The following is a 20,590-nucleotide window of genomic DNA, read 5'->3' on the forward strand; positions in this document are numbered from 1 at the left end:
CACCCTGCGCATTCTACATCAGCCAAAAGATCCCCAGTCCCCTCTGTCTGAAGAGCCCAGTTCCTTCAGCCCGTGTGACCCAGCTCTCCTCAAGCCAAGTAACCTGTCCCTTAGACGTAGAACCCACGTTATGCCCAGATTTTTCTGAGTCCCCAGGCGGAGGTCCTCAAAACCCTTCTTGGAGAAATATTCCCTCTCCTGCACTGAAACAGAGCCCTGATTTCAGCCTGACCCCAGTCCAGCAGTTAGGGGCTTCCAGGTCTCCTCAGGACTCCCTCCGTCACCCACAGACACGTCCCTCCCAGAGCCTTTCCTCGGAGGGGCTGAACTGTAGCAGAACCAAAGAAACCAAATCTAGTTCACATCAGGCTGGTCTGTCACAGCTGGTCAGGGTCCGTCCATCCCACCAATACCCTCACCCCGACTCTCCCCTCACCTTCCTGCCCTGGACACTCCACTCAAGGAAGACAGACCAGGCTCTGGACAGTGGTCTGGGCTATCTCAGCACCTTCTTCTTCCACAGGCACCTTGGCCTTGAGCACTCCAATGGCCATGAGGCCAAACAGGTCTCCAGAGGAGAGCACTGAGGGAGATGCCGGGAGAACAGAGTGGAAGCCCACGGTGAGAGGCGGAGGCGGCAAAGCTGGGCTCTAAGCCAGCTCTATAGGAAGGACACGGCGCTGGTCCCTGAAGGACCACAGACTGCTTGCCTGGGCAGCTGAGTGAACTTCTCTGTGACCATACACAGGATGGGAATGCCTGGTCTTGTCTGCGATGGTGGGGTGGAGTGGGACAAAACAGGACACTAGCATCATCAACTGCTCTGTGTCCAGGGAGAGTTAGGAAAACGCTCAGTGTTTGTTCAGTTAAGCAGGACACAGTTGGGAAGGAAAATCTTCATCCCTGCCTCACAGAGACCATCCAGTAGCTTCAGGCTACTCCCTGCACAAAAGGTGGAGGAAAAGGCCCAGCTCTAAGTTCTGACTTATATTAGTAAATTACTGATGAAATCTATTATTTTCCTTAGGCCAAAGATGCTTTCAAAGACATCTCTGTATACTTCTCCAAGGAAGAATGGGAAGAGATGGGAGAATGGGAAAAAATCTGATATATGAATGTGAAAAGGAACTACGAAGCACTGATTGCTATAGGTAACAGGAAGTGCTGGGTGCCTGTAAGCCTGGGAAACATGAAACAGGTCTTCACCCTCAGTGTTCACTTGGCCCTCTCTTAGGTGGCTTCATTTGCTCACAGTTGCCTTTTGTGTGGAGACTAACCTGGAGGAAATTTTTATTGTTCTGTACCAAAGGGAGGTTGACCCTGCAGCGCAGAGCTCACCTCTTGCCTTGTTCTAGATTCTCCCAGCCCATCCTACTGATTTCCCTGACTTTGTGACACTTTCCATTGCTTCTGTGCTTTGTTCCTCCTTCTTAGAACAAATATTTTGCTTCTTTCCAGGTTTCAGAGCCACTCGACCAGCTTTCATGCATCACCGCAGGAAGATCATGACACTGCCCCAGGTAGATGACACTGAGGATTCTGATGAAGAATGGACACCAAGGAAGCAAGGTGAGGGGCCAGGAGGATTTAGAGGTGTCTTCCTGAAAACTACATCTCAGCCGCTAGCACAGAAAACATAATTTTCAGCATTCCGTAGTGGTTGTGGCTGAATATTGACATAAGCCTGAATGAAGATGAATGTATAGGTTTTCCAGTATAATTCTCAAAAGTTTTGTTTAAAATTTATCATCCTTTTTAAAAAGAATTGTTTTTGCTAAACATTCTTAATGAATGACACTTAAAGAAACCTTAGAAATAAATTCACCAAAGAGATTTAATATTAACCTCATAATTGGTTATTGAATTAAATCTCTTAGAAGAGGAAATGATTAACATATTATGTCAAGATACATTATTTATGTATGTATATAACACAACACATGATCTTCTTAGCCTAAGGTGAAACTAATTCTTTGTTTTAATTCTGGGAAAGGGTTTGAGAGAACTATTTATTCTCCCTGATCTTTCCCACATTTCACTGACCAGAGACAGCATCAGGTAAATAAAATGAAGTGCACTCATTATACAATAGAAGTGAGCAGCTCACTTCCTCTTCTGCTGCTCAGTTTAGAAGAGTTAATCTTGCTAGACTGGAGAAAACAATTTAGATAGTTCTATAATTCTCCATCTATGAATTTCTGTTCTCCCAGATTTTTAAAAATTATTTATTTAGTTTTGGCTGCACTGGATCTTCGTGGCTGTGCACGGGCTTTCTCTGGTTGCGGTGAGTGGCTTCTCATTGCAGAGCACATGCAGGATCAGTAGTTTGTGACACTGTGCCCTCTGCGTCGGCAGGCAGATTCTCATCCACTGTGTCACCTGGGAAGTCCCTCTGTTCCCTTAGGTTATTAAAACTAGTGGAAGGGATATGAAAAACAAACATTTGGTTGTCTGCAAAGGTTTTGACATGAAGAGAGATTCTTCATAGGGAATACATATGCCCCGGTTCACCATACCTCTGCACATCTTTATTTACCTTCTTAACAATTTCTGAGTGTATGGTACACTCTTGCTAATTATGTACACATTAGTGTTAGTGGCCATAGTGTTAATCACTCCGTCGTGTCCAACTCTTTGCGTACCCATGGACTGTAGCCCGCTAGGCTCCTCTGTCCATGGGATTCTCCAGGCAAGAATACTGGAATAGGTTGCCATTTCCTACTCCGGGTGATCTTCCCAACCCAGGGATCGAACCGCGTCTGTTGCATCTCCTGCATTGCAGGCGGATTCTTTACCGCTGAGCCACCGGGGATATATATACACATTGCTATACAACAAATCTGTAGAACTTTTCCATCTTATGTGACTGAAGCCCTAACCCACTGAGGAACAATTCTCCAATCCTTCCTCCTCATAGCCCTTGGCAACCATGATTATATTTTCTGTTTCCATGGATTTGATTAATTTAGATACCTCATAGAAGTGGAATCAGGCAATATTTGTCTTTTTTGGATTGATTCATTTTACTTAGGATATCATCAAGACCCATCCCTGATGTAGCATATGACAGAATTCTTTTTTAAGGCTTAAAAACATCCCATTGTGTGCATGTGTATATAACAGATATAAGATATATCTTATATATAATCTTTGTTTATCCACCGGTGAACATTTAGATTGCTTCCACATCTCACCAACTGGGAATAATGCTGCAATGACCATAGATGTGCACACTATTTATTGAAGATCTTGTTTTCAATTTTTTATGGAAATATACTCGAGTTCGAGTGCTAGATCATACAGCAGTTCTACTTTTCTGAGGAAACTCCATACTGTTTTCTATGAAGGTTGCAACATTTTACATTTCCAACAATAGTGTATAAGGGTTATAATTTCTCCATATCCTTACCAAACTTGCTATTGTCTTCTTATTCATATTGCCCATCACAGAAGGTTTCAATTTGTATTTCCCTATTGATTAGTAATATTGAGCATCTTTTCATATGTTTGTTGGCCATTTGTGTATCTTCTTTGAAGAAATGTCTATTTAATTCCATCTCCCACTGTATTAGTCAGCTCAGACTGCCATAACAAAACAGACTGCATGCCTTAAACAACAGAAATTTGTTTTCTTACAATGCTGGAGCATGGAAGTTTGATATCGGGGTTCCATCGTGGTCAATCAGGTTCTCTTTCTGACTTATAGGAAGGCTTCATATTGGTGTATGCTTATTAACCCCTTATCAGATACATATTTTACAAATATTTTCTACCATCCTGTAGGTGGCCTTTTCACTCTGTTCACTGTGTCCTTTGCTGCACAGAGGTTTTCAGATTAATGTAATCTCCTTTGTCTATTTTTACTTCATTACTAATACTTGTGCACTTGGTACCATATCTAAGAAATCATTGCTGATTCAGTGTCATGAAGCTTCACCCTTGTTTTCCTCTAAGAGTCTTATCAAGTCTTGCATTTAGGTCTTTAATCCATTCTGAGTTGATTTTTCTTCATGATGTAAGATCTTCGTTATTTTGCGTATGGATATTTTGTTTCCCCAGCACCATTCGTTATAGGGATTAAACTTTCCCCATTGTCTTGACACCCTTGATGAAGATCGTTAGACCATGTATCCAAGAGTGTCAGTCAGTTCAGTCTCTCAGTCATGTCCAACTCTTTGCGACCCCATGAATCACAGCACCCCAGGCCTCCCTGTCCATTACCAACTCCCGGAGTTTACCCAAACCCATGTCCTTCGAGTCGGTGATGCCATCCAACCATCTCATCCTCTGTCGTCCCCTTCTCCTCCTACCCTCAATCCTTCCCAGCATTAGGGTCTTTTCCAATGAGTCAACTCTTTGCATGAGGTGGCCAAAGTATTGGAGTTTCAGCTTCAACATCAGTCCTTCCAATGAACACCCAGGACTGATCTCCTTTAGGATGGACTGGTTGGATCTCCTTGCAGTCCAAGGGACTCTCAAGAGTCTTCTCCAACACCACAGTTCAAAAGCATCAATTCTGCGGTGCTCGGCTTTCTTTATAGTCCAACTCTCACATCCATACATGACCACAGGAAAAACCATAACCTTGACTAGACGGACCTTTGTTGGCAAAGTAATGTCTCTGCTTTTAAATATGCTATCTAGGTTGGTCATAACCTTCCTTCCAAGGAGTAAGCGTCTTTTAATTTCATGGCTGCAGTTACCATCAGCAGTGATTTTGGAGCCCCCCAAAATAAAGTCTGACACTGTTTCTACTGTTTCCTCATCTATTTCCCATGAAGTGATGGGACCAGATGCCATGATCTTAGTTTTCTGAATGTTGAGCTTTAAGCCAACTGTTTTACTCTCCTCTTTCACTTTCACCAAGAGGCTCTTTAGTTCTTCTTTGCTTTCTGCCATAAGGGTGGTGTCATCTGCATATCTGAGGTTATTGATATTTCTCCCAGCAATCTTGATTCCAGCTTGTTTTTCTTCCAGCCCAGTGTTTCTCATGATGTACTCTGCATATAAATTAAATAAGCACGGTGACAATATACAGCCTTGGCATACTCCTTTTCCTATTTGGAACCAGTCTGTTGTTCCATGTCCAGTTCTAACTGTTGCTTCCTGACCTGCATACAGGTTTCTCAAGAGGCAGGTCAGATATCTGGTATTCCCATCTCTTTCAGAATTTTCCACAGTTTATTGTGATCCACAGAGTCAAAAGCTTTGGCATAGTCAATAAAGCAGAAATAGAAGTTTTTCTGGAACTCTCTCGCTTTTTCAATGATCCAGCGGATGTTGGCAATTTGATCTCTGGTTCCTCTGCCTTTTCTAAATTAAAAGCTTTTGCACAACAAAGGAAACTATAAGCAAGGTGAAAAGACAGCCTTCAGAATGGGAGAAAATAATAGCAAATGAAGCAACAGACAAACAATTAATCCCAAAAATATACAAGCAACTTCTGCAGCTGAATTCCCGAAAAATAAACGACCCAATCAAAAAATGGGCCAAAGAGCTAAACAGACATTTCTCCAAAGAAGAAATACAGATGGCTAACAAACACATGAAAAGATGCTCAACATCACTCATTATTAGAGAAATGCAAATCAAAACCACAATGAGGTATCATTTCACACCAGTCAGAATGGCTGCTATCCAAAAGTCTACAAGCAATAAATGCTGGAGAGGGTGTGGAGAAAAGGGAACCCTCTTACACTGTTGGTAGGAATGCAAACTAGTACAGCCACTATGGAGAACAGTGTGGAGATTCCTTAAAAAACTGGGAATAGAACTGCCATATGACCCAGCAATCCCACTGCTGGGCATATACACCGAGGAAACCAGAATTGAAAGAGACGCGTGTACCCCAATGTTCATCGCAGCACTGTTTACAATAGCCAGGACATGGAAGCAACCTAGATGTCCATCAGCAGACGAATGGATAAGGAAGCTGTGGTACATATACACAATGGAATATTACTCAGCCATTAAAAAAAATACATTTGAATCGGTTCTACTGAGATGGATGAAACTGGAGCCCATTATACAGAGTGAAGTAAGCCAGAAAGAAAAACAACAATACAGTATACTAATGCATATATATGGAATTTGAAAGATGGTAACGATAACCCTATATGCGAGACAGAATAAGAGACACAGATGCACAGAACAATTTTATGGACTCTGAGGGAGAAGGTCAGGGTGGGACGTTCTGGGAGAATAGCATTGAAACATGTATATTATCATATGTGAAACAGAACACCATTCCATGTTCAATGCATGAGACAAGGGCTCAGGGCGGGGGCAATGGGATGACCCAGAGGGATGGGATGGGGAGGGAGGTGGGTGGGGGGTCCAGGAAGGGGAACACATGTAAACCCATGGCTGATTCATGTCAATGTATGGCAAAAACTATTACAATATTGTAAAGTAATTAGCCCCCAAGTAAAATAAATAAATTTATTAAAAAAATAAAATAAAATAAAAAATAAATAAAACCAGCTTGAACATCTGGAAGTTCATGGTTCACGTATTGTTGAAGCCTGGCTTGATTTCTGTTTATTTCTGGCTGTCTATTCTGTTCCACTGATTGACATGTCTGTCTTTATGCCAACGGGCTTCCTCAGTGGCTCAGCAGGTGAAGAATCTGCCTTCAATGCAGGAGACACAGGAGATGCAGGTTCAATCCATGGGTTAAGAAGAGCCCCTGGAGACGGAAATGGCAACCCCGTCCAGTATTCTTGCCTGAGAAATCCCCTGGACAGAGGAGCCTGGTGGACTACAGTCCAAAAGGTCACAAAGAGTCAACATGACTGAGTGACTAAGCACACACTTTACGCCAAAACTACACTCTTTTGGTTCCTGTGCTTTTGTAATATGTTCTGAAATCAGAGACCTCCAGCTTTGCTGTTCTTTCTAAGATTGTTTTGCCTATTTGGGGTCCTCTGAGATTCGGTATTAACTGTAGGATAGATTTTCTGTATCAGAAAAAAATTCCATTGGGATTTTAATAGGAATTGCATTGAATCTTTAAATTGCTTTGGGTAGTATGAACAGCTTAATAATACTAAGTCTCCAAATCCATAAACATGAGATGCCTTTCTATTTACTTGTGTCAGATTCCTTTCAGCAATACTTTTGTAGTTTTCAATGTATAAGTCTCTCATCCCCTTAAGTTTACTCCCAATTATTTCATTCTTTTTGATGCTATTATAAATAAGATTATTGGAACTTCTCTGGTGGTCCAGAGGCTAAGACTCCACACTCCCAATGCAGAGAACTTGGGTTCAGTCCCTGATCAGGGAACTAGATCCCACATGCTGCACGAAGACCTGGCACAGATAAATAAATAAAAATAAATATTTTTAAAAATTTAAACTTAGATCTTGAATATAGTTTTAAAAAAATAAAAAATAAATAGGATTGTTTTCTTATTTTCCTTTTTGGAATGGTCATTGTTCATGCATGGAAAGATATTTGAATGTTGATTTTGTACCGTGCAACTTTCTCTGCAGGTTTTTTTTGTGTGTGGAATTTTAAAGATTTTTCTATACATAAAATCATGTCCTCTGTGAACAGACATAATTTTACTTCTTTCTTTCCAAATTGAACCCTTTGGTTTCCTTTTCTAACCTAATGCCCTGGCTAGAACTTCTAACATTATGGTGAATAGAAATGCTGAAAATGGGCATCCTTGCCTTTTTTTCTGGATCTTAGAGAAGTTTTCAGCTTTTCACTGATGACTATGATGTTAGAGGTAGACTTTTCATATATGACCTTTATATTCCAGTCACTTCCTTCTATTTCTACTTTGTTGAGTATTTTTGTCATGAAAGGCTAGTAAATTTATTAGATACTTTATGGACATCAGATGAGGCACAATGAAGTTTCATATATTTTTTTAATTTTAAGAAAATTATGTAATGCTCCCAGTGGAAGCATAGGAGTTGATGATACAGAAATCATTTTCCATTCCTCCTTTGGTAATCCTTGTCCTTGTCACTCTCTGGCTCAGAATTATGTGTCCTCAATTAGAATGCCCAGAGTTTGGAAATATTTACCAACCAAAACACTGATTCTCATCATTTTTTAGGTAAACCTTCTAGGATGGCCTTCAGAGTGGGGCACAGTAAACTCCAGAAGGTGAGTTTTTCCCAAATCCTGTTGCCAAAATATCCTCCTCATGGATCCAGTCACAGGTGAGGACAGGAGAGAACACAGAGATCCTGGAGCCTGCTGCCTTTCTGTCCTGAGTCTTTAGCACCGTGTCTGATATCATCACCATCTTTACAGTTAGTAAGAACAGCAACAATAGTAGGCTGTCCTATTGTTTCATTATGTTCACAATATTTAAGACTTTCAGCATTTTATGTGAATAAACTTACTTAAACCTTAAAACAATCCTACAGTACCTATAAGTAGGTATATAGCTATCACCATTATCGATCACAAAACTGAGGTAAAAAAAATGATTTATTATATGCCTGAGATCACAGTATCACTGGTAGTGCAATCTAATCCAAAGCACTTTTTCTAAACTCCTTACAAAATGATTAAAACTTACATAGTTTTATGAAGTTTATTCATACATCTTTATATCATTCATCTGAGAGATGTTTTCAACCTCAGTTCTTTTGTGCTGTGCTAGGGAGGGATATGCTAAGACATCTGACTAAGGGAAGCTTAAGGACATGCTGGGCAGCTTGTAGAGTGGACAGTCCAGGATGATGAAGGCGACAGGATCCCTACCTCAGAGCCTCCCACTCCAATAAGAGGAAACAACTCGCAACCCTGACAAGCCTCAGGTTTATGACTGAAAAGCAACAAATAAGAAAATAACTGAAGGACTTTCACATAGGTTACCCACTTTTGAGTAGAAACTCATCATCTGGGCATCACTTTAAATGCTCGTTCTTGCAGGAGGAAGTCACAAGTCCTGCCCCTGAGCTCTGATTAGGCAACTCTCTTGTTTGGGATCATTTGTTTAGCCTGCCCAGTGTTGTGAGCTGTGAGAGCCTGGCCCATACCCATTAATTCTCAGAAGACCAGGCCCAGCTCAAAGCCTCCAAGGGCCCCCTGAATGTTTTGTGAATGAGTGACTCCACATTTAAACATTCACCTACCAGTGAGAAGGTCAAAGAATGCTAAACATAGTATCTGTGAGCTAGACTTCAAATATAGAGGCAGTTGAAGGGATAAATTGATGGCAGGGATATACGCTCACATTCATACTGTACTAAATAGCTCACACAACGATTTGTTGAAATGTTATTAAATTTCATGTCCACTGTAACATTAAGAATTAGCATGTATACCAATTTATGGATCAGGAAACTGAGGAGAACCAGCTAGTCATACAGCCTTGTTCAAGCAGAATTGATAAGGCCAGCTACTTTAATTCCAAATGTTGTCTCTAGGACATGGCAACCTGCAACTTTCAGCTCATTTTCTTTATTGTCTAAATGTGTTTCTGCCGATCATCTTTTCTCTTCTCAATCTCACTCCTTTGTCACCGTATTTTTCAGATGTGTTTTGTCCCCTCTGTAATTTTCCATACTTCCTCATCCATCAAAGGTCCACTAATTAATAGAAAACCCCTCGGATTTCTCTATGAGCACTTACCCTCTTCTTTCCCTGACCTCCAACTATTCTCCCTGCCTTGCTCTCACTTTTATGCAGAAAGTTGAAGGGAAAGAACCTTAAGATATGAATTCTAGTTTTGTTTCACTACCCACTTAGGTCCTTATTTTACACTCCTGTGTTCAGAAGCCCCCCTCCACCAGGTATTTCCAAGAATTGTCAAAGTATTAACTAAAGTCATGCATGTGAAAGCACTTCATAAAGTCCTAAAGAACTAAAGAAATGCATGTTATCTTTTACTCAAGTGGAAGGGAATGTCCAAGGCACCATTAAGTAAGAAATCTAGTTTGAAGGAATTGCTGGGAGCAGCAAAATTGCTGAAGACAAGTGGCTCCAAGCAGGCTCAGAAACCTGTGCCCCCTCCCAGAAAAACAAGGACCACTGGACAGCACCCCAGACAAAAAGTCGGTAAGAGAAAATTTGGGGAGTTTCTCTAATTAATTCCTCTAATCCCTGTAGAAAAGCTAATAAGTATGGCCTAGGTGTGTGGCGTGGACTTTGGGTAGGCTTGGGTTTAAGCTGGACTGATCTGAGACATGAAGTTAGCAATGGGGCCTTGGGAAAATCTTGTACAGTTTCTGAGGTCCTGATTGCTCCTCTGTAAAGTGAAGATAAGGATACATAACTCATACAGTGTTTGAAAGCATTACATTAAATGCAAAAGTGCTGACACTTTTTTGAACTAAAAGTAGTTCAGGAAATCCAGCTGTGATGATAGGGACCATGCTTTGTTAGTGTTTATGCCCAGACCTCTGCTCAATGCCTTACGTGTCATGTCAACGCCGTAACATATATTTTCTGAGTAGATGTGTCAGTGAACTATTTCCTAAGTAAGAAGGTTGGGAAGTTAAACCTACTAACGGGAAGTTCAGGAAGCTTACAGTGAACTGGGCCTCTGTGGTCAGTGTGGAGCCTCAGTCTCCTGAACCAGTAGTTAAAGGGAGAAGAAACAAAGTATGGAGAAGAGACTTCCTGGCGGTTAAGGGGTTCAGACTCCACGCTGCCACTGCAGGAGGCGGGGGTTCCGTTCCTGGTCGGGGAACTAAGATCCCACAAACCATGCAGCATGGCCAATAAATACATAATGTAACCTTAAAACATAAAATTACAAAAGTAAAAGTTTGAAAAATACATGTAAACAAGTTTTAACAAAGTATATAGATGGACAGGTAGGAGATCTCACACTTTCTGATAAAACAGGGACTAACTCTCCAGACTCCACCAGCCTTTCTTAGCTTCTGTTCTCCATCTTAGAACTCAGAAGAAAGGAGACTGGAGATTTACTCACACCTGCTCTAACCACCCCCTGTGCTGACTCCCATATGCAGAGGGCTCCAGGCCAGGCACCCCTTACTTAACAGACCCTTTCCCCTCACAGGGAGCTGCTCAGGAGATTCCACTTAAGTCATCAGTCTTATCTCTCAGTAGGGTAAAGTACCTGTGGCCACTGTAACATGACTTTTCAGATACTTACACGCAGGGAAATGTCCCTGAAGATCCACCTCTCTCAGGAGAGACGCTGCTTCTGATGCTGCTGGAAGGTCCCTAGTCTGGGTGATATGTAGAAAAGGCCCCTGACACAAGCTTCCTGGATTTCTCTAGATGTAGAGAATAAGAATGGAATGGAAAAGTGGACTGTAAAGACACACTTGATGGGAGACAAATCGTGCGCTGTCAACACTTAGATGATTAGTGGGCAGGCCTTACCATGGCAAACCAGCTACCTGACCAAAAGCTTCCTCTTTCAGGAGAACCGAAGCCCAAGATCCACCCACGTGCCTCCTGCTCTCTGGCCTTCTCCAGTCAGAAATTCCTCAGCCAACACGTCCAACGCAATCACTCCTCTCAGACACTCCTGAGACCATCTGCAAGAGACCGCCTCCAAGCAGAGGATCCCTGCCCAGGCAATCAAAATCAGCAGCAGCGATATTCTGATACACATAGCCAGAGTGACAAACCTGAGGGTTGCGAGGCCAAGGAAAGGCCCCAACCTTTGCTGAAAAGCATAAGGCTGAAGGGGATTTCAAGGGCCTCTTCCTACTCACCCAGAGGACAAATAGGGGGTTCTGGGGTGCATGAGAGAATGACAGAAGAGCCCAGCACAAGCCAGAAACTGAATCCAGAGGACACAGGCAAATTATTCATGGGGGCAGGGGTCTCAGGGATTATAAGAGTCAAGTAAGGAGAGTGTGGGCAAGTCTCCAAGGATAGGTCAAGTCTCATCACACACGAGAGGACATACACAGGGGAGAAGCCCTATGTTTGTGGGGAGTGTGGGTGAAGCTTCCATTGGAAGTCCCTCCTCATGAGACACCAGAGGACACACACAGGGGAGAAGCCCTATATTTGCAGGGAGTGTGAGTGAGTCATGACCAACAAACCACATCTTAGCCACAGGAGGATTACTGCAGCCACCCCATGCCGCAGCTCTAAGGGGGCCTCAGAGGAGGTCTATGACCCGTTACTGTCCCCAAGAGTATGAGGAGAGACTTCCCAGGTGGTCCAGTGGCCAAGAATCCAATGCAGAGACCCATGTTCAATACCTGATTGGGGAACTGGCTCCCACATGCTGCAACTAAGACACATCACAGCCGAATAAATAAATATGTAAATAAATATTTGAAAGAAAGAGTGTGATAAGCACTTTTATGACACTTTCACTTTATGACACTTTCATGACAGGAAAGGAGGTAGATAAACAGCAGAGGGTTTCTTAAGTGTTCTGGAGATGTTCGTGCCGATTGCCTTCATGGTTTTTTGTACTCCTCTTCTAATAAATTTTGTCTCCAAACAAATCTGAAGCCCAGACTACGTACTTATTCCCCGCATATTACTGAGAGCAGTGGGGTCCAGTGGTAGCTGAACCCCTGGGAAGGCATAATTCTGGAGCCAACTCAGTTAGGCCACTGGACAGTCAGTTCCTGGGTCCAGGGAGAGGAATCTAGGGTTTGAGACAAACTCACCAGAGAAGAGAACTCCCTGGCCTCCTGGGAAGTGTGGCCTCTCCTCCTTATAGGCCTCGACTCTCCTTTGGCCTCTCCTGGTTGCCCTCAGGTTTCCTCTGACTTCTGTAGTCTCAAAGTGAAGGCCTTGTGCACCTGAGTGCGTGCGTGTGTGTGTACCTGGCTCAGCCTGGGCCATCTGGTCTTTGCCGCTCCCTCAGAGTCATCACAGCATCTGGACTCCAGATTCGACCACAGGGGTCCAGTTCTCAGCCCTGCCCTCAGCAGCTCTGTGACCTGGGGCAAGATGCTCAGCCTCTCTGTGTCTCTATTCTAATCTGTGACACACGGTGGAGGCAGCAGCATTTTGGTCTGATGCATGAGCACAGGGAGAATCTGGCAGAGGCTGGCTGAGAAGGCAAGCCCCACCTTTGCTGTTCTTTGTGTTTTTTTCTTTAACCTTTTCTTATTTTTTAATTGAAGGATAATTGCTTTACAGAATTTTGTTTTCTGCATGTCCTTCAGCCCCCACACCTTCCAGGTCTTCAGAGCTAGACGAGGAAGGGGCCATTTAGGCACTCGGCTGCCCTGATGAGTGGGTGTGAGGTCAGGGGTGCTAAGGGACGGCGACCTCCCTTCCCACTACTGCCGTTCCTGCTGAGCTGGGCAGCCGCAGAGCCCCTCCACGGACAGGCAGTGCCGACAGTCGTCCGCCCTGCCAAGAGCAGAGCCTGGAGCCGCGTGTGAAGGAAGTCCCTGTCCGGCCCCCATCCCACCCCCACACGGAGGGTCCTCGAAGCCCACACAGCAGCTTCTCTATGCACGAGCCTCGTACCTGTGTCCATGTGCTCTTGTCAACGCTGTAGAGACCTTGAAATTCTTAACTATGGAATAGTTCATCCTTACACGTCCCTTTTATGAGTGAAGTCTGATGGACCCCGGGGTGTACTGTGAGCAGAGCAGATACGCACAGCACGGGTCCCAGGGGTGACCAGGCTGCACGAGGGGACAAGGTGGGCACAAAGGCCCCGCGGTGAGTGAAGGTGGGGACCGCATCAGGAAGCCACGCTTGCTTTGACCCAGAACGGAGCTCCGACACAGAGTAGAGACAATGGCGTTCTAAAGAGTGGACCACACCCTCCCCTCTGTGAATGACCTCTGCCCTGGCCTCATCCTTCCAGGATGGATTCAGGAGGCTGAAGTTCGCCCGGTCACCAGAAGACACTAAGGGGAGAGTGGGCCGTGGGACGGGGGGCGGAGGGTGCAAACTCCAGAACTGGGGGCGATGGCCCTCAGTTCCCTTCCTGTGCCAGGCGTCTGAAGTATCTCTACATGAACCATGTCAGTAATAACCACCCACTAGTATTTTCTCGTTTCTTTCATGCTTTCTTAAAGGAACACGTTTGTCTGTGGCTTGATTTCCCTACAGGAAGGGAAGCCGTATAGAGTCCCCATCATCTGCGGCTTTAGGCAGGGGCTGCGGGAGGGAGAGTTAGGGGTGGTGCAGGCAGAGGGGCTTCAACTGAAATACGGTGGGGACCGAGCAACTTGCAGGGGCTTCTTACCTGTACCTCCCACCGGAGCTGGGCCTGGAATCCCCTGGAAGCCTGAGCAATTAAAGCTTCTCCCTCCCCTCTGCTTCCCTCTCTTCCCCTCAAAAAGCTGGCTCCTGGGCCAGCCCACAACACCCCCAAATCCCCCATTATCCACAGCCCCACACACGCCCTCCCTCACAGAAGTGGGACGACCTGCATGGTGGAAGGGACAGTGTGTGACCCCAGAGCTTGGGGTCTCAGCTGACCTTGAGCAATGGGACTGGTGCTTTACCCAGCCTCCCAGCCCAGGGAGCTGACAGCAGCCACAAGCCATGATCTAAGTGGGGGGTGGGGTGGGGATGTGAGCTGTCTGAGGTCCCATCCTGTCCCCACGACAGCGGCCAGGCCTCACCTGACACCGTGACTGCCCTGCACGGGCACACAGGACAGCAGCAGTCACGGGGACGGACAGCCAGCTGCCTCCACAACAGGCTCCACTCTGACTGCAGTGGTCCCACGGCTGTACCAGCCCCGCCTGCACGCCGCTCTGCTTGGCTGCCAGGGCTCAGGGACCCTGCGTGGGTCGGTGAAGGCAGAGCTCCAGAGGCCAAGCCTGTCTTCAGCTACCAGACCCACCCTGGTTGCCAGACTCATGAGCCCAACCGGGATCTGAAGCCTTTGGGAGAATGACACCACAGATACTGACTTCAGAGCTCAGACTCCTGAAAACTTACTAAACAGGTTGCTTTTAGTCTTTTTTTAAAGCAGGAAGGGGGGAGCGTAATGACTTCCTTGGTGGTGCAGTGGTTAAAATTCACCTGCCAATGCAGGAGACACGGGTTCAATCCCTGATCTGGGAAGACCCCACCTGCCATGGAGCAACTAAGCCCATGCACAACTACTGCAGCCATGAAATTAAAAGACGCTTTCTGCTTAGAAGAAAAGTTATGACCAACCTAGCATATTAAAAAGCAGAGACGGGGGACTTCCCTGGTGGTTCAGTGGCTAAGACTCCGAGATCCCAATGCAGGGGGCCTGGGTTCAATCCCTGGGCAGGGAACTAGACCCCACATGCCCCAACTAAAGACCTGGCACAGACAAAAATAATAAATAAATTATAAAAAATAAAAAATAAAAAGCAGAGACGTTACTTTGCCAACAAAGGTCCATCTAGTCAAGGCTATGGTTTTTCCACTAGTCATGTATGGATGTGAGAGTTGGACTATAAGGAAAGCTGAGCGCCGAAGAATTGATGCTTTTGAACTGTGGTGTTGGAGAAGACTCCTGAGAGTCCTGTGGTCTTCAAGGAGATCAAACCAGTCCATTCGAAAGGAAATCAGTCCTGAATATTTGTTGGAAGGACTGATGCTGAAGCTGAAACTCCAATCCTTTGGCCACCTGATGCGAAGAGCTGACTCATTGGAAAAGACCCTGATGCTGGGAAAGATTGGAGGCAGGAGAAGAAGGGGACGACAGAGGATGAGATGCTTGGATAGCATCACTGACTCAATGGACGTGAGTTTGCGTAAACTCTGGAAGTTGGTGATGGGCAGGGAGGCCTGGTGTGCTGCAGTCCATGGGGCCACAAAGAGTCTGACACGATTGAGTGACTGAACTGAACTGATTCTTAAAGATCTTATTCAGAAAATCAAAAGACAAGCCACAATCTGGGAGAGAAGTATTTGCAAAACTCATATCTGATGAAGGATTTGAACTCAAAATAGACAAAGACCTCTTGAACAACCCCATAAAAAATAAGTAAAGATCTGAACAGACAACCAGCCAAAAAAAGGTATACAGACAGTCAAAAACAAAAACACGCTCAACATCATACACCATTAGGGAATTACAAATTAAAATCATGAGATATCACATCACACATATTATTAGGACTGTTAAATTCTAAATATATAACAATATCAATTACTGGAGGCTGAGGATCAGCAGGAATGCCCCCTCACTGCTGGTGGGACGCATGCACAGCCACTTTGTAACACAGTTGGGCGGTTTTCCCCGAAGCTAAACAAACCTCGCCTTGGGATCCAACAATCGTTATTTCCAGTATTTAAGAAACCGCTTTGAAAAATCCATGCCCAAGTGCAAACGAAAATGAACTTAGGCACAGCAGCGCTATTCATAATAGTTAAAAACTTGAAGGCAAGTAGAGCAGACTACCCCAAAATAAGCCTCTCTGGTGTGAGGATTATTTACGTCGGCTTCAAGGGAAAAAAAAAGAGGACTCTCAGTCAACTAAGTAGCAATTGCCTTTTGTGAAGGACATTTACAACAGAGAAATCTCTGCATTTAAGGGTTGCCCCTGTTTGCACCAGAAATAGAAGGATAATTAACTCAAGTAACTTATCAATGGAAAGGTCCCACCTTAAATCTACCAACAATCATCCTTCTTTACTGTGTCTCGCATGATAACCTTCCATAACTGGCTTCTCACATTCCTCAAGATCTTCTGTCTTCAGCTGAAGGTGGTATTTAAGATGATGGCTTAGGACATTTCAGGGAGTGACTCAGTTTTCTTTGGTAGCTCCCCTGTATACAGTAGGCATTTGTTGTTTTAGTCACTAAGTCATGTTCAACTCTGGGATCCCATGGACTGTAGCCCCCCAGGCTCCTCTGTCTATGGCATTCCCCAGGCAAGAATACTGTATGGGTTGCCAACTCCTTCTCCAGGGGATCTTCACAACCCAGGGATCAAACCCGTCTCTCCTGTTCTGCAGGTGGATTCTTTACCACTAAGCCACAGGGAAGCACAGAGGAGGTATGCTACTGTTTTTTCTCCTGATGATTTGTCTTTTATTATGGAAGGGCAGAATGAAAATTGTTTTTCTTCCCATACACATACAATGGAGTATTACTCATCAGTAGAAAGGAATGAATCACCAACCCTCAAAAGGCATGGTTAAATCTCACGTGCATATTACTCTGTGAAAGAACACAGTCTGAAGAGACAACGCACAGCCTGACCTCATTGATGAGGGATGGGCTCGGTTTGGTGAGTCCTCCTGTTTCCTGGATCTCAGAGGGAGCAGGCCCCAGGGGGCCGTGGAGCAGATATGTGGGGTTCTGCTGCAGATAAGAAATTCAAACTGAAATAGAGATGAATATCTTATGATTTCTCCAAAACAGTTACAGAACAATCGAGTGGAAACCATACGCAATGAAATGACTGTAAACACAAACTGTAAAACTTACACCAAATTCACTCAGATTCATTAACAGACATTTAAAATGCAAAACAATCAAAATTACATGCATATATAAGAAAATATACATGATCTTGGCTTTGGTCTGCAGATCATGAGCTTTGAGTTTTAACACAGAAAACGCCAATATACAAAAGATAAAAATAGTGTGGACTTTATAAAATTAAAGATTTCTCCCCTGAAAGACCTTATTCAGAAAGTCTAAAGACAAGCCACAAACTGGGAGAAAAATATTTGCAAACACACATCTAATAAAGGATTTGGACCTAAAATAGACAAAGACCTCTAAAATAGCGCCAGTTAAAAAAAAAAATGGGTAAGGATCTAACCAGAAACACCTGGCCAAAGGAGATATGCAGATGCTAAATATCATACAAAAATTATACAAAAGTATCATACTACTAGGGAATAACAATTAAAATCATGAGATAACACACCGCACCTATTAGCACTACTGTGCTCCGAATATATGACAGTAGCAATTGCTGGAGGGTGAGGAACAACAGAAGCTCTCCTTCATTGCTGGTGGTGTTGCAGGAAGGGGGACCCCTTCCAGGCCCCGAAACTGGGCTCTTGTCTAACACTCGGAAATGAATTGTCCAAGGAGACACACGTGCTGACAAAGAAAGAGATTTTATTGGGAAGGGCGCCCGGGTGGAGAGCAGTAGGGGAAGGGAACCCAGGTTTTATGGTGATGGGATTAGTTTCCAGGTTGTCTTTAGCCAATCATTCTGACTCAGAGCCCTGCCTGGTGGTGCTGAAGGAGGAAAGTAGGCCGAACAGACTCCATCTTGAAAATCAGTCTCCATCTTGAAACTACTGTGAACTTTGGACTATATGCCTGGGTGCTCACCTGATGGACACTAAATTATGTGCCCAGTATCCATGGAGACGAGATAACAATTGGAAAACCGACCCCCAGATAAAAGACCTTCAGGACTCGTACCGAGAAATCCCATCACCAAGGGAGTGTACTAACTTACCCCAAAGCAAAACAAATTATCTGTACAATACCTATTGATATATGTTACCCTGTTTATCCAACTAAGACTTACTGCATATAAATCATAGCTAGCCTTGATTGTATCTCTCCTTTACACTATCCAGACTAGTTTCAAGGAATCTGGGGATGTGGGTTTGGGCACGTACTCTTATGGTATGTAAGGTTGTCACAAAAACTGGTCGGGGTCCTTGGCTAAGAGGAGACTCTGCCTTGGACCCACCAGTGTAATAAATTGCTCTCCACTATTTGCATTGTCCTTCTGAGTGAGTTTGCCTCCGGAGAGCGTAGCTACAACAGTGCACATCCTGTTCAGCCAAGATGGATACCAGCGAGGATTCTGGGAGCTGGTCTGACATGTGGTGTCTCCTTTTGACCTTTCCCGAACTCTTTTGGTTGGTAGTGGCTTCTGAGTTCCCTGTTCCTTACCAGGACCTCCAGTCGTAAAACAACTCATGCAAATGGTTACCATGGTGCCTGGGCAGGGTGGGCGGTTTCAGTCAGTGTGCTTCCCCTAACCGTGGGATGCCTGTACAGCCACTTTGTAAGACAGCTGGGCAGTTTTTTCCACAGCTAAACAAGTCTCACCTTGGGATGCTCAGTACTTAGTCAACTGCTTTGAAAACCTATCTCCAAATTCAAACAAGGATAAAATTATGCACAGCAGCACTACTCATAATAGCTAGAAACTTGAACAAATAAGGATACCCTTCAACAGATGAAGGCACAAGCGAAGTGGGATACATCCATGTCAAGGCAAAGAGAATATGCCGCCCCCAAATATGCCTTTCCGGCATAAGGAATATTTCAGTCTCATTAAAAAAAAAAAAAAAAAAAACAGGAATCTCAGAAAACTGTATGGAAATTCCTTGGCTATGAAAGACATTTACAACAGAAAAATTTCCATATTTAAGGGCTATCCCTCTTTGCACCAGAAATAGAAGGATGATTAAACCTCCAGTAGCTCTTTTCAATGCAGGAGCCCTGACTGAAATCTGCAAACAATCATACACTTCTTTACTGTGTTTTGCGTGATAACCTGCCAAAACTGGCTTCCCGCCCCCCAGGGACTTCCTCCTATTGTTTTTATCTGAAGATAGTATTTTAAATAATGGCCTTGGACGTTACAGGGAGTACCTCACTTTTTCTGGGTAGCTCTTGTATATACAGGAGGTAGGTGCTTAGTCGCTCAGTCATGTCCGACTCTTTGCGACCCCATGGACTGTAACCTGCCAGGCTCCTCTGTCCAGGGGGCTCTCCAGGCAAGAATACTGAAGTGAGTTGCTGTGCCCTCCTCCAGGGGATCTTCCCAACCCAGGGATCGAATCCAGGTCTCCCGCATTGCAGGTGGATTCTTTACCATCTGAGCTGCCAGGAAAACCCATACAGGAGGTATACAGGTTATTAAACTTCTGTTTTTCTCCTGGTAGTCTGTTTTTTCTTTTTTACAGGGGAAGTCTCTACCAAAAATCTGGAAGGGTACAAGGAAAATTGTTTTTCTTTACAAGCATAAGCAATGGAACACCACTTAGCAATAGAACGGAATGAACCATCAGCTCATACACTGTTAGTGAAAGAATCCAGTGTAAAGAAGCTGCACACACTATTGAACTCAGCGAGGCAGCAGTTGTAACCAGGGAGGGTTAATTTTAAATTTACACTGGCTCTGCTTCTATGACTGTAACTCTTTTTTGTTATAATAAATATACATAATGGCCTGCCTCTGGGAGATAATCTGAGCCCCCTATGAAGGACTGTAAGGAAGTGAGACTAACACATCCCCCTGCCTGAGGCTTGCCATTCTAGGAGACATCTGCAAGGATTGAAAAGTCTTCTTGTTTTGTTTCCTCACCTCCCTCCATTTCTGACCCATAAAAAAGCGTGGCCACCAGGCCCTGACAAGATGGATATTTTGAGGCACTAGCCTGCCATCTTCTCGGTCAGCTGGTTCCCCAATTAAAGTCTCTTCCTTGCCTCGACACTTTGGACTCATTGGCCTGTTGTGCGACGAGCAGAGTGAGCTTGGACTTGGTAAGACAGTGAGCAGGGCATGAAGCGGGATCTTAATTCCCTGCCCAGGAACTGAACCCGGCCAGCCTGGATGAAAACCAGGAATCCTAGACACCAGAGCAGCAAGGGCTACAGGCTAGAAGATGTTTTCCCTTGACTCTTTGTCCCAGGGAAAAACGCATTTATCCCGGAGGCAGAGACTGTAAATGCAAGTATAAAATTCATTACCATAGACATAGCGTAACAACAAGTGGGAGAGCACAG

The 20,590-nt window shown here is 44.4% G+C and overlaps 1 pseudogene across 1 annotated transcript; it reads left to right on the forward strand.

Annotated features, from left to right (window-relative positions):
* The first annotated feature begins 545 nt into the window (after positions 1–545).
* Positions 546–12,416, forward strand: LOC145531184 (histone-lysine N-methyltransferase PRDM9-like; annotated as a pseudogene). Its single transcript, XR_014072256.1, has 6 exons — positions 546–621; positions 1,028–1,151; positions 1,459–1,569; positions 8,075–8,124; positions 9,873–10,029; positions 11,370–12,416. The product of XR_014072256.1 is annotated as a histone-lysine N-methyltransferase PRDM9-like (transcript).
* Positions 12,417–20,590: the final 8,174 nt, after the last annotated feature.

The sequence above is a fragment of the Giraffa tippelskirchi genome, chromosome 13 (genome assembly GCF_054371585.1).
Source record: "Giraffa tippelskirchi isolate mGirTip1 chromosome 13, T2T-mGirTip1v1.2.pri, whole genome shotgun sequence".
NCBI classification, from domain to species: domain Eukaryota; kingdom Metazoa; phylum Chordata; class Mammalia; order Artiodactyla; family Giraffidae; genus Giraffa; species Giraffa tippelskirchi.